Raw genomic sequence first — 13,416 nt, forward strand, 5'->3', positions numbered from 1 at the left:
TCCCATTCCCCGTCCCTTTCCCCGTGGCTCTGCATTTTCCCCTTCAAGTATGTATCAAATTCCTTTTTGAAAGCCACGACTGAATCTGCTTCCACCACCTTTTCAGGCAGCGCATTCCAGATCATAGCTACTCGCTGCGTAAATAAGATTTTCCTCATGTCGCCTTTGGTTCTTTTGCCAATCACCTCAAATCTGTGTCCTCTGATTCTCGACACTTCCGCCAATGGGAACAGCTTCTCTTTATTAACTTTATCTGAACCCTTCATGACTTTGAACACTTCTATCAAATCTCCTCTGAACCTTCTCTGCTCTCCGGAGAATAACCGCGGCACAGCGTAAATACGGTCAATTAGCTCCAATTTATTTATTTGGGCATTAAACAAAACGTGACAGTCTGGCAAGGCGTTGTGCGAACGGAGCTCACTGTTTGAGTGTAATAAATCCAATCGCTGCGTGGGCGCTGGGTTCAAATCCTACCACTGATAGAATTTCTGGCAATGTTCATTTTGACCTGTTCGCAGAAAACCCGATTGCAGTGCGATGGAGCAGAGGATGTGAAAGAAGCTGAAAGTGGAAGTGCAGATATTAATTCCATCACAGTGACTGGACACGTTTCCACAGGTTCGGGCCTCTTACCTTAAGATTCTTTCCAGCAGAAGGGGACAGGTGATCAGAGTGACCGGGCTCTCGCGGCGCAATCGGTCAGTGCGCGGTCCTGACATGACAGGACAGGATCGGGAAATACCGAGGTTGTTAATTCGAGTCTCACATAGATCAAGCAATCATTTTGCTTGTGAACATTTCGACCGGAGTTGAAGGTACAATTGGTGTGTTCCAAAATGCATGCATTCATTTGTATTGCCACATGGTTCCTCCGGACTACGCTGTTGCAATAGCAGATGAGATGCTCAGTATTACTTGTTTGTCGGAGGGAGGCTCCGGTTTTGGAGACACAAACTATGATTTTGATCCATCGACAAATGGTGCGATTTAACTAGAGCTTTAAATCAGCGCTTTAGACCGCTCAGCCAGGATACTTTCCATCCGAAACTTCAGGAGCTAGTTTTACAGGAACAGAATTACTACAAGCAAGAATTCTACCCCTCAAGCACCAATGCTCGCACGGCAGCAGGATGCATGTGTCCAGTTAAAAACCTGTCTGACGGAACATGCAGTCTGACAGAACCGGAAGTCCAGCAGATTGACTTTCGGTCTGAGATGATGTTGAGTCTCCTCCTTGAGAGTGTTTCGCCAATCCAGCTCAGAATGGATTTAGAATCATAAATTCTGGTTTGACTGGAGCCACTTGTGTAAGATGAAGTGCAGGGAGCAGTTTCCCGTCCTTGACGGACATTAATGATCCTGTTGCGGTTTTGCTGCAAAATATCACTTCCCAGCTCCCGAAACTAAAACTCAACTCTGGTGGGACTCGAACCCACAACCTTTGAATACCTCCTCCAATCATTCAGTAGAAGTCCAACACGCTATCCATTGCGCCACAGAGTCAGTTATGTAACATGCCGGAGAGCGGGGATCTTGTGCTGTGGTTGAGGCGGTCAGGCTGCTCCTGCTTCCGCTTCTCACATTCCCAGAGCCGCGGCGGCAGTCTGCACGGATCACCCTCCAATGGATCCGGCTCCAGCCGCTTGTTGTGGGCCTGGTGCAAGAACAGTCGCGTCTGACTCCAAATCAGAAGGCTGCGTGTTTTGAACAAGGTTGAAATCACAGCATTTTCACTGTGGCTCAGGGTCCTGCCGACTGATTTTAGATCGGGACCGTGTTTCAGGGATGAGATGTTCAGTGTTTGTGCAACAATATCAAAATTAAGTTTGATACATTAATGAGCTTTTTTTCTGTTACTTTCTATTTACACCCTCTCCAGTTTTATGTAGAAAGAGTTAACAATGTTTAAGGGATGTGGTGTGCAGTGTTTGTGGAATCAGTGTAATTAAATTGGATACTTTCATCAGTTCCTTCTCCAACCCAGACTTTGCTAGATTTGTAGCTTCACCCTGTTTAAAATAGGTTACTCAGTGATATAAATAAATCAGTTACAACCCCGAAACCTCAGCGGGTATATTTGTTCCAATGCTTTATGATGATCTCGATTTCCATTGAAATTTTCAATCAGCAATTCCCAACGGGTGTTTTGGGTTTGACAAACTAATTTTTTACTTGCCTGGTTCCTGGAAATTATCCAGTGGGGATTTGCTTACCCGTACAGATATAGAAATAAATACATTCCATCATTTCACAAATGACAGTTGTGTAAATAAATATATCGCGATATCCAACATGGAAAAGCAGCTCTTCATGTTCTTAAACAAATTTCCTCATTTTATTTTATTAATCCACTTACGTTTCAATGTAAAACATATATTCAGAGCATCTCTCTAAACTTAAAGAATGGTAAAACAATTGCAGGTTTTACAAACACATAACATGCGATCGTATAAGTAAGATTCAGGCTGACTTTGTGAAATTTTTATTCTAATTATCTTTATGATGGTGCGAAAAATATTTCTCGATGTCCGTCCCCAACTTAACAGAGAAACTAAGATGAAAACCAAAAGGATTTTTCAAAAACTATTTGGAGCGATTTGATCAGTTCCACTTCTCCTTTCTTTAATTGTTAACTTTCGATAATTGTTCATCTTGATCCGTTTGCTTCATTTTTTCCAGTCATTTATGGTGAATTTTCTGTCCGTTAACGTTCTTAAATATTTGATTTGTTTGTTCCCTACCTCTTCACTTGTGATTTGTCGACCTTCAGGTAAAAATCTGAAACAGAAATGTGTTTATATTCAGGCGTGACTCTGAAGTGTGAGACCGAGAGGTGATGCCGGATGTGTGACCGAGAGAACAACTGCTGGAGGCAGAACTGTCTCCTTACATACCCCGTGTGGCATTGCTCATGGTAGGTCGGATGACAATGTTTTATATTGACTGAACGGCTATGTATATAACGCAGAACGGATTTTACTGCTGCTTTAACTCCACAAACTTTAATCACCATAAATGACAAAAGTCTCAGATCAGTAAGAATTGAATTGCTGTTGGTGAGGGGAGTTTGCACATTGGAAGGAGTTTATACAATTACAGCTCCAGGTGAAACCTGCAAACCTCCCTCGCCTGTAGATAACGTCACTATGAGATGTCCAGCTTTCTTTGCGCTTCTGGACTTCTGAAGTGTGATTGAACCTTCCCAAAAGTTTCCTATAATTAGTGAGGAAGGAAGGTATCAGTCAAAATGTGATATATAAACGTGGATGTTTCACTGGGTACCATGGGAACCTGATACACTGCTCATTCCAGTTATTTGACCAGCAGGAAACTGAAATCATTCTCTTCAACTGTACTCGCCCGAAGGAAAAGGAAACAAACAAAACTGCTCAGTTCTTTGTTTTAGCTTCTTCTGCTGGTTTACGTTCACTCACCGAGAAAGTGACAGAGAGACTGAGAGATTGGATTGGCTTTTTCACTTTGTAATCGATTATACTTTGTACTTATTGTAAGAGACGGTTCCATCCCAATTGTCATGTGCCTGATATTCTCATTAATACTATGATGTGTTCAAAATGAGTTTCTGCTAATTTTACAAAAGCTGAACAGCGAAACTGCTCTGAAACGAGTTTCGCTTCGTAACTTTTAATGGAGAAGGGTTGCTGGTTGTAACTAAATTAGTTTGTAAAATCAGCCCTCTGGAACAGTATCCTCGAAACGTGTTTCGGACACATTGTATGAGAGCTCCATCTGTCCAATGAAGGAACACTTCCGCACTGCAGTTCTGGAATCCTTTCCTTGTTGACTCCGAAACTAATACAAATATTATTTTGTTAAAGATCATTTTGTTGTTGAACTCACAAATTGGGTAAATATCACATCGGAGGCTTAAGACAATAAAGGACCCGATGAAACAGGCACTTTGAGCAGCGAAGCCACGGAGCCAAATCAAGCTGCAAATTCACCATCTCCTCTCACTGACACCTGTCAGATACTCGCCACTGTGTGTTGGATTTTGAGGCCGTTTGGTTCATTTCGATTTCGCTTGCACATTTCGCTGTTTATATCTGTCAAATTGTCGGTTGATTCTGAATGAAAAGTGAAATAAAATACATCAACTCCCATGACTTGGGCCAGTGGCGCAATGGATAACGCGTCTGACTACGGATCAGAAGATTGTAGGTTCGACTCCTACCTGGTTCGGGTTTGTGCAATTTTATCTCTGACACTGGGGAACGAAGAATCAAATTTCCTGATAAGATATTGTTTATGGTGAAGCAGGAAAGAAAACATTCCATCTTGAAAGATTTAGGTTCAATTACAAAAAGAAACTGTGACCACAACGTTTTCCAACAAGCCGCCTTTTAGTTTGATGTCAGACACATGAACATTGCAGCACGAGGTGGAGGCACCGCGCTGATGACCTTCAGGTGTATCCGGGCCGTTCAGACACTTCGTGTGACACAAGAGCTTTCCAATCCCCGCAAGCTCCTGAACGCCGAGACGTTCGTTGAAAGCAGCATTCACCGGCAGGACCGCTATTCCGCTCCATTTGCCGGTCTGCAGGAAAACCGATGCTGAAAATACAAAGTAAGACGGACAGTATCTGGAAAACAGTTAAACTTTCAGTGTTCAGACTTTGGTGAGAACTCTCAACAGGACTTTGGATACATATAAACTGGGTGTGGAGTCGGAGTGCGCTGTTCTTTTATAAACTATGGGTGTGTACATATGAGTGTGATGTTTATATATGAACTGTGGGGAGTATATATAAGTGCGATGTTTATATATGAACTGTAGGTGCGTATATATGTGCGATGTTTATATATCAACTATGAGTGTGTATATATGAGTGCGATGTTTATATATGAACTGTGGGGAGTATATATAAGTGCGATGTTTATATATGAACTGTAGGTGCGTATATATAAGTGCGATGTTTATAGATCAACTATGAGTGTGCATATATGAGTGCGATGTTTATATATGAACTGTGGGGGTATATATATGAGTGCGACATTTTTATATGAACTATGAGTGTATATATATGAGTGCGATATTTATATATTAACGGTGGGTGAGTATATCTGAGTGCGATGTTTATATATGAACTCTGGGTGTGTATATATGAGTGCGATGTTTATATATGAACTGTGGGGATGTATATATGAGTGCGATGTTTATATATAAACTGTGGGTGTGGAGATATGAGTGTGATGTTCATACATGAAGTGCGGAATGACCGGGAGGGGCAATTCCCCCTGGGGTTTTATGTTCTTCCAACATAAGGACACAAAGATCAATTAACAGTGGGGTGGAAATAGCTCAGTTGGGAGGGCGTTTTACTGAAGATCTAAAGATCTCGGGTTTTGGCAGTTTGAGTTATTTAATTTCTGCTTCTTTGAATCCTAGAATGGTTACAGCGCGGAAGGAGGCCATTCGGCCCATCGAGTCCATGCCGGAACTCTGCAAGAGCAATCCAGCTCGTCACACTCCCCCGCAGTTTACCCGGAGCCCTGCATTTTTTCCCTTCAAGTACTTATCCAATTCCCTTTTGAAAGCCACGATTGAATCTGCCTCCAGCACTCACCCAGGCAGTGAATTCCAGATCTTAACCACTCGCTGTGTAAAAGCGTTTTTCCTCATGTCGACTTTCATTCTTTTGCAATCACCATAAATCTTTGTCCTCTGGTTCTTGACCCTTCCGCCCATGGGAGCAGTTTCTCTCTATCTACTCTGTCCAGATCCTTCGTGATTTTAAATACATCGATTAAATCTCCACTCAAAGTTCTCTGCTCTAAGGACAACAACCCCAGCTTCTCCAGTCTATCCACGTAACTGAAGTCCTACATCCCTGGAACAATTCTAATAAATGTTTTCTTCACCCTCTCTAAGGCCTTCACACCCGTCCCAAAGTGCGGTGCCGAGAACTGGACACAATACTGCAGTTGTGGCCGAGCCAGTGTTTTATAAAAGCTCATCGTAACTTCCTTGTTTTTGTTCTCTTTGCCTCAATTTGTAAAGCACAGGATCCCATAAGCTTTTTTTAACCGTTTTCCCAATCTGCCCTGCCACCTTTAAAGATTTGTTCACACATACCCCCAGATTTCTCGGTTCCTGCAGCTCCTTTAGAATTAAGCCCTTGAGTTGAAGTCGCCTCTCCTCGTTTTTCCTACTAAAATGTATCGCTTCGCTTTTCTCTGCGTTAAATTTGACCTGCCATGTGTTCGCCCATTCCACCAACCTGTCTTTGTCCCATCACTATCCTCTTCACTGTTCATTACACTTCCAATCTTTGTGTCATCGGCAAATTTTGAAGTTGTGCACTGTACATTAATATATTCATTAATATATATCAAGAAAAGCAGTGGTCCGAGTACCGACCCGTGAGGAACACGACTGTACACCTCCCTCCAGTCTGATCAACAACCGTTCACCACTGATCTCTGTTTCCTGTCACTTAGCCAATTTCGTACTGCCACTGCCCCTTTTATTCCATGGGCTTCAACTTTGATGACAAGCCTATTGTGCAACACTTTATCAAACGGCTTTTGGTAGTCCATATATACCATGTCAACCACATTGTCCTCATCGAATCTCTCTTACCTCAACAAAAAACTCAATCAAGTTAGTTAAACACGATTTGCCTTCAACAAATCCGTGCTGCTTTCCTTAATTAACCCACACTTGTCCATTGGCGATTAACTTTGTCTCGGATTATCGTTACTAAAAGTTTCCCCTTCACCGAGGTTAAACTGACTGGCCTGTAGTTCCTGGATTTATCCATACAAACCTTTTTGAACAAGGGTGTAATATTTGCAATTCTCCAGTCCTCTCCACCACCCCCGTATCGAAGGATGATTGGAAGATTATGGCCAGTACCTCCACAATTTCCACTCCTAATTCCCTCAGCAAACTAGGATGCATCCCATCTGGACCAGGTGACTGATCGACTTTAAATACAGCTGGCCTTCCTAATAGCTCCTCTTTATTAATTTATATCCCATCTCGTATCTCAACTACTTCTTTTACTGTAACTTGGCAGCATCTTCTTCCTTGGTAAAGACAAATGCAACGTACTCATTTTGTACCACAGCCATGCCCTTTGCCTCCATGCGTAGCTCTCCTTTTTGGTCCCTAATCGGTCCCACCCCTCCACTTCCTACCCGTTTACTGTTCATATGCCAAAAGAAGACTTTTGGATTCCCTTTTATGTTAACCACCAGTATGTACTCATATTCTCTCCATGCCCCTTTTTTCCCTTTTCACTTCCCCTCTGAACTCTCTACATTCAGCCCGGTTCTCACTTGTATTATCAATCTGACATCTGTCCTACGCCTCTTTTTTCTGTTTCACCTTACTCTCTATCTCTTTCGTCATCCAGGGAGCTCTGGCTTTATTTGCCCGACCTTTCCCCCTCCTGCGAATGTACCTGGACTGTACCTGAACCATCACTTCTTTAAAGGCCGCTCATTGTTCAATTACAGTTTTCCATGTCAATCTTTGATTCCAATTTACCTTGGCCAGATGCGTTCTCAACCCATTAAAATTGGCCCTCCTCAATTAACTAATTTTACTCTAGATTGCTCCTTGTTCTTTTCCATAAACCTTATCGATTCTAAACCTTATGATACTATGATCGCTGTTCCCTAAATGTTCCCCCATTGACATTTGCTCCACTTGGCCCACCTCATTCCCCAGAACCAGATTTAGGTCCATTCTTGCGTTTATTTACAGTGAAATTTTATATCCGCCACTGGAGGATTGGGGATGGAATAGAAAGGAATCACGTTTGGAAAAAAATTTCGATCATATTCCTTTAGCTTTTATTTCTCTATTCCTCTCTGCCTTTTTCTCTTGGTTTTGTCTCCCCCGGTTCCAGGTGACCATTGGATTTGATGCATTTGCCCTAAACTGTTGTCTTTTCCAGATCTAGTGGCGGTCAGACCCGCTCTGTCTGTCTGTTACTGCTTCTGACCATTAATGGGAACAGGCCGCGTGTTAAACGTTTATCTGCAAACCAGAGGAAGACAAATAAAAAGAAAGATCTGTTTTTTATCCGCCCCAGGGGCAAAGATGCAATGAATGTTAACCAGAAAAATTCCCTTGACTCGGAGTGTGGATTCGCTTGTAAAGGTTGGATTTTAAGACTTGCAAAAAACGGAGACGAATCCATTGAGCTTCTGATGGCCCGTACGGAGATCAAACCCGTGATTAGGACTAACCAAGTGAGCTAACGAGCCATTCTAATACTCCGTTATTGATTTGAATTATGTTTTGTACCTGTACGCTCGTTGGCAGTGGTTTATGTACATGGACCCTTAAATTTGTCTACTCCTCCACAATTCCTAGCTTCTCGCCATTTAGAAAATACTCTGATCTATCTTAGGACCAAAGTGGATGACCTCGCACTTTCCCACATTGAACTCTATTTGCCACAGTTTGGCCCACTCTCTTAATCTATCAACGCCACTTTTCAACTTCCTGCTTCCATCCACATTACTTATTGTGTCACAGGAAAGCTGCGTGTTCAAATCACGCGGGGCTAACAGTTGCTTTGAGAGCTGATCGGATACTGGATGTTCCAGAATGAATGTTTTATTTGCTCATTCTAATTATACAGAACCTTGCTCTAAAGTCTGTCTCCCGAGTTCCCCAGTTTCAGGGAGGTGTCTCTTTCTGCCCTCGACTTTTACATAGAGTCTACAGCACCGAAACAGGCCATTCGGCCCAACTTGTCAATGCTAGCGTTTATGCACCACACGAGCCTCCTCTCACCCTTCCACATCTAACCCGATCAGCATATCTTTCTATTCCTTTCTCCTTCGTGTGCTTAACTAGTTTCCCTTTAAATGTATCTATGCTATTTGCCTCAACTACGCTTCGTGCCAGCGTGCTCCACATTCCGACCATACCCTTGATAAAGAAGTTTATCCTGAATTCCCCATTGGATTTATTAGTGACTATCTTATACTTATGACCACTAGTTTTGGACACACCCACAAGGCAAGTGGAAAGATTTTATCTACGTCTGCCCCATCAAACCCTTTCATTATTTTCATAACTTCTATCAGGTCACACCTCGGCCATCTCTTTTCTAGAGAAAAGAGCCTTAGCCTGTTCAGCCTTTCCTGATAAGTATATCCTCTCAGTTCTGGTATCATCATTGTGAATCTTATTGCACCTTCCCCAATGTCCCTATATCCTTCTTATAATATGGAGATCAGAACTGTGCCCAGTACTCCAAATGTTGTCTAAACTAGGATCTCTACTAGTTTAATATAACATCTCTGCTTTTCAATTCTATCCCTTTAGAAATGAACCCCGGTGCTTAGTTTGCTTTCTCATAGCCTTATTAACCTGTGTCGTGACTTTTAATGATTTGTCTATCGGTACCCATAGATCCCTTTGCTCCTCTCCTCCATTTAGACTCTTATTATCCAGCAGTATGTGGCCAACTTATTCTTCCTAACAAAATGCACCCCCTCACACTTATCTATATTGAAATTCATCTGCCATTTACACGCCCATTCTGTAAGTTTACTAATGTCTTCCTGTATTTTTCGCATTTTGCGTTTGTATTAACTACAGCTCCCAATTAGATGTCGTCCGCAAATTTTGAAATTGTCCTTCCGATTTCCGTGTCAAAATCATTCATGTAAATTTTGAACAACAGTGGTCCCAGCACCGATAAATTGTGAACATTGGTCCCAGCACCGAAAAATTGTGAACAACAGTGGTCCCAGCACCGATAAATTGTGAACAATAGTGGTCCCAAGGCTTTTGAACTTAAACTGCAGTTGAAACTTTTGCATAAAATGAAAAGAAGTCACCAAATCGCCCCGCGTGAATCTCAAACGCTTTGGGAAGAAGTTCAGTGCAAACAATCAGGAATTTAAAGGCACCTCAGTGACCTGCACTTGCTTTGAATGAGTTTTGTTCGCCATTACATTCGATCGTGAAACTGCTGTCGGTCTTCATCTCACTGAAGCAGAGAATGGCCGCTTTGTATCTGTCAGCGTGTAAGTGACGAGGTTGTGCGAAGCACGGGTCTTATCCAATTTTTGAAATATCACCAAGCGCCGGGGAAATGAAACTTAGAGTCGGACTGTCCTGTAAGTGATGAGTTGAAGGGAATATCGATCCAAGCAGATCTGAACAGCGCGATGTGCAGTCACACAGGAGTTCCAAATCCACCGTTCAGCCACTCGGCAATCACAAATTTTGAGTGAACTTTACTCTGGCCCGGAGTCACCCGCTGAAATCCAATCTTTCTCGGGTACATTTTTTTCTGAACATCTTAACCTCTGGTTTAAAAGAGAAAACTGCCGTCCGTTTCACTGTAAGTGCAAGAGACAACATTGTAGACACCGTGTCGTGTCACAGACCGGCTCGTTGGACCTGCTCATTTCATCTCATCTCATTTTCAGCAAACCTGAATATTACTGAAATAGAGGATGGTGAATCACAGCTCGTAAAATCAATGCTGTCTATCACTGGGTGACTGAGTCTTCCAGCATACAGACATTTGGGGGCAAGGGGCGTTTGAAGTTCAGAAATAAGACAGCTTTGATTTTCACTCGTGCAAACTGCACACCCTTTATTTTGGAAAAGTAAACTGATGGTAAGACAGCTGTTGCATTGGTCACTGCAAGCTGAAGCTTTCGCTCGGTGAATTAATGGTTCAGTGCGCAAGCCGTCGTGTTTCTATAGCGCAATTGGTTCCTATTAATTAATAATGGTTGGTGGTTGAATTCCACTCACAGGGGGTAACTGTTACCTTAACATTCATTGTCTCGCATTGCCGGGTTTCTAAAGTGCTGCGACCAGCTGAGCACGGCTGATATTCCAACATTTAGACTGCGGTCGGAGAGCAGGCACACGAACAATCAATAAAAAACCGAGATTGGCTTCAAGGAAATCAGAAATCTTCTTGACAGACCAGGTCCGAAGAGAAGACTCACTGTTTGCAGGAGGGCTGTCTCGCTGTGACGTGGATATTTCTGCAGTGAGCAAGATGTAAACTGTTTCCCATTTTTCCGCAATGAATGTCACTCCCCTTACTTTGGAAAAGTAAAATGGAATTCACATTCCGACAGGTTTCAGTTGATTTGTGAGGGATCATTAGTTGATTAATGGCGATTTGAACAACTATTCATCTTTTTTCAGAGTTTAATGAGTATTGAGAAATTAATACAGTAAACTATTTTGTAGAAGTTAATTCCCTGAACGGGAAAGGGACCCGTCTCCCACACTGAGAGCCTGTGCAGACGGCACCTATCTTCTGAGGGTTTCCCACAACCATGTGTGCAGTAGAGTTTCTGTGGTGTAGTGGTTATCACGTTCGTTTAATATGCGAAAAATCTACGATTCAAAACCGAGCGGATGCATTTTTGGGCTGCCTCCATGAGTCGATCTGCTTTCTGGTCCCGAATCAGAGTCGGGTTCTAACTCCCCGTTTAATGTTCAGATTCCTGTGGAAGGCTTTTGGATTCCCCTTTATGTTGGCCGCCAGCCTTTTCTCATACTCTCTCTTTGCCCCTCTTATTTTCCCTCTCAGTTCCCCTCTCAACATTCTGTATTCAGCCAGGTGAATGAATTAAAAAAAAGTTAGCATTTCCGTCAGCCTGAAACAAAAAGTTATGAGTTGATTAATGGCGATTTGAACAACTATTCGTCTTTTTTCAGAATTTAATGAGTATTGCGAAATTAATTCAGTAAACTATTTTGCAGAAGTTAATTCCCTGAACGGGAAAGGGACCCGTCTCCCACACTGAGAGCATGTGCAGACGGCAGCTATCTTCTGAGGGTTTCCTATAACAATGCGAGCAGCAGAGTTTCTGTAGTGTAGTGGTTATCACGTTCGCCTAACACGCGAAAGGTCTCCGGTTCGAAACCGGGCAGAAACATTTTGAAAAAGTTACCCACTAAAAATCAATACGTCTGAAAAAAGCAAGAATTCGGTCTGTGGTTAAATGTGAATAAAATACCACACCTAACTGAACCGATATATTTTCCATTCTCTGTATAGTTCAATACACATTCAAACACTACACATATACAGACAGTGTCTCGCCCTCATTCACGTTTCATGCCCCGACTGTGCAGGAAGCCCCTTTCAAAGCTGCACATTGCGATTGTATTCAGTTGATTTGTGAGAGGTCATTAAAGGATCCTGCAGCGCTGCCTCGGTTTATAAATACAGTTATAAACAGCATTGCAGCCGCGGCAACAAAGAGATCAGTTTTTCGATGTTCGATGTTCCCCAGCTCCCGCATTGAGTGAGGCCACGAGAGCAACAACATTCAGGCCGCCTGTCCGGCCCCGCTCTCTCCAATCACACGTTGCTGGCGGGAAGCTGCAATTGCCGCTTCAGGGAGCGCATTACTGCCCATCCCTGAGAAACAAGATAACACCGAAGCTTTGACAACACATTGCAGGCATCGTCTGTCCCATAGTTGTTGCTCCGCTGCGAAGACAGAACTTGCCAGCTGTTTCAAAATTTACAACCAGAACACTGGATCCTCAGATCACTACCCGTTTTAAAAGTTTGTTGCTCTACCTACTGAGCAACGCAGGCTCGCAATTTGTTAAGTTCCTATCGTACATATTCAATGTAGGACTCTGAATTATCCATCGTCGATGTCGAAATTGGGTGAGGATCCATGTTATAAAATTGTTAGCAACGTGTTGAGGAGAATCCTTGTTTCTGTTGAACATGATGTAAGAAACATGGACAGTGAACTCGTGAGTTTACAATTCTTCGTGTTTGTGCCAAATAAGAACACAAGAACATAAGAAATAGGAGCAGGAGTAGGCCAATCGGCCCCTCGAGCCTGCTCCGCCATTCAATAAGATCATGGCTGATCTGATCCTAACCTCAAATCTAAATTCATGTCCAATTTCCTGCCCGCTCCCCGTAACCCCGAATTCCCTTTACTTCTAGGAAACTGTCTATTTCTGTTTTAAATTTATTTCATGATGTAGCTATTATTTAACAATATCTTGTCATTCGTTAGCAGGAATTAAAATAACACTTCACCCAGTGGCCCAAAAGCTGAACTTGTCCCACACGGCAGCTGGAAAAGGCCTCTCGACCTTTCAGCATATTAACATCTGTAAGCTGAATAATTTCACCCGTTACACAGTGACACCAGGGAGAATATTTCCCATCCAGATTTTCCCCACACGAAACTTCCAACTGATGAATATCCGCTAAACGAAAAGAAGAATTGTATGTTTAGTTCTTTAGATTGAAAGTTCTCATACCGGCCCCTTTGCCATATCAGCTGCCGCTAATAGCTCCCTCTCCCCCAATAAACAAGTAAATTCACACCTACTATTGCAAGACGGTAGGCCAGAGGAACCCAAGTGCTCACATGGGAAAACTGAGAAGTAGATGCGTTATGGAAC

At 42.7% G+C, this 13,416-nt stretch overlaps 3 non-coding genes across 3 annotated transcripts; 2 read left to right on the forward strand and 1 right to left on the reverse strand.

Moving 5' to 3' along the window:
- Window positions 1–1,414: 1,414 nt before the first annotated feature.
- On the reverse strand, window positions 1,415–1,506 carry trnar-ucu (transfer RNA arginine (anticodon UCU)). Its single transcript is given in 2 exon segments — window positions 1,415–1,450; window positions 1,470–1,506. It is a non-coding gene; the product is annotated as a tRNA-Arg (tRNA).
- A 2,627-nt stretch (window positions 1,507–4,133) lies between these two features.
- Window positions 4,134–4,206, forward strand: trnar-acg (transfer RNA arginine (anticodon ACG)). The gene has a single exon. It is a non-coding gene; the product is annotated as a tRNA-Arg (tRNA).
- Window positions 4,207–11,839: 7,633 nt separating this feature from the next.
- On the forward strand, window positions 11,840–11,912 carry trnav-aac (transfer RNA valine (anticodon AAC)). Its single transcript has one exon. It is a non-coding gene; the product is annotated as a tRNA-Val (tRNA).
- The last annotated feature ends 1,504 nt before the right edge of the window (window positions 11,913–13,416 follow it).

Source organism: Heptranchias perlo, chromosome 20 (assembly GCF_035084215.1).
Source record: "Heptranchias perlo isolate sHepPer1 chromosome 20, sHepPer1.hap1, whole genome shotgun sequence".
NCBI classification, from domain to species: domain Eukaryota; kingdom Metazoa; phylum Chordata; class Chondrichthyes; order Hexanchiformes; family Hexanchidae; genus Heptranchias; species Heptranchias perlo.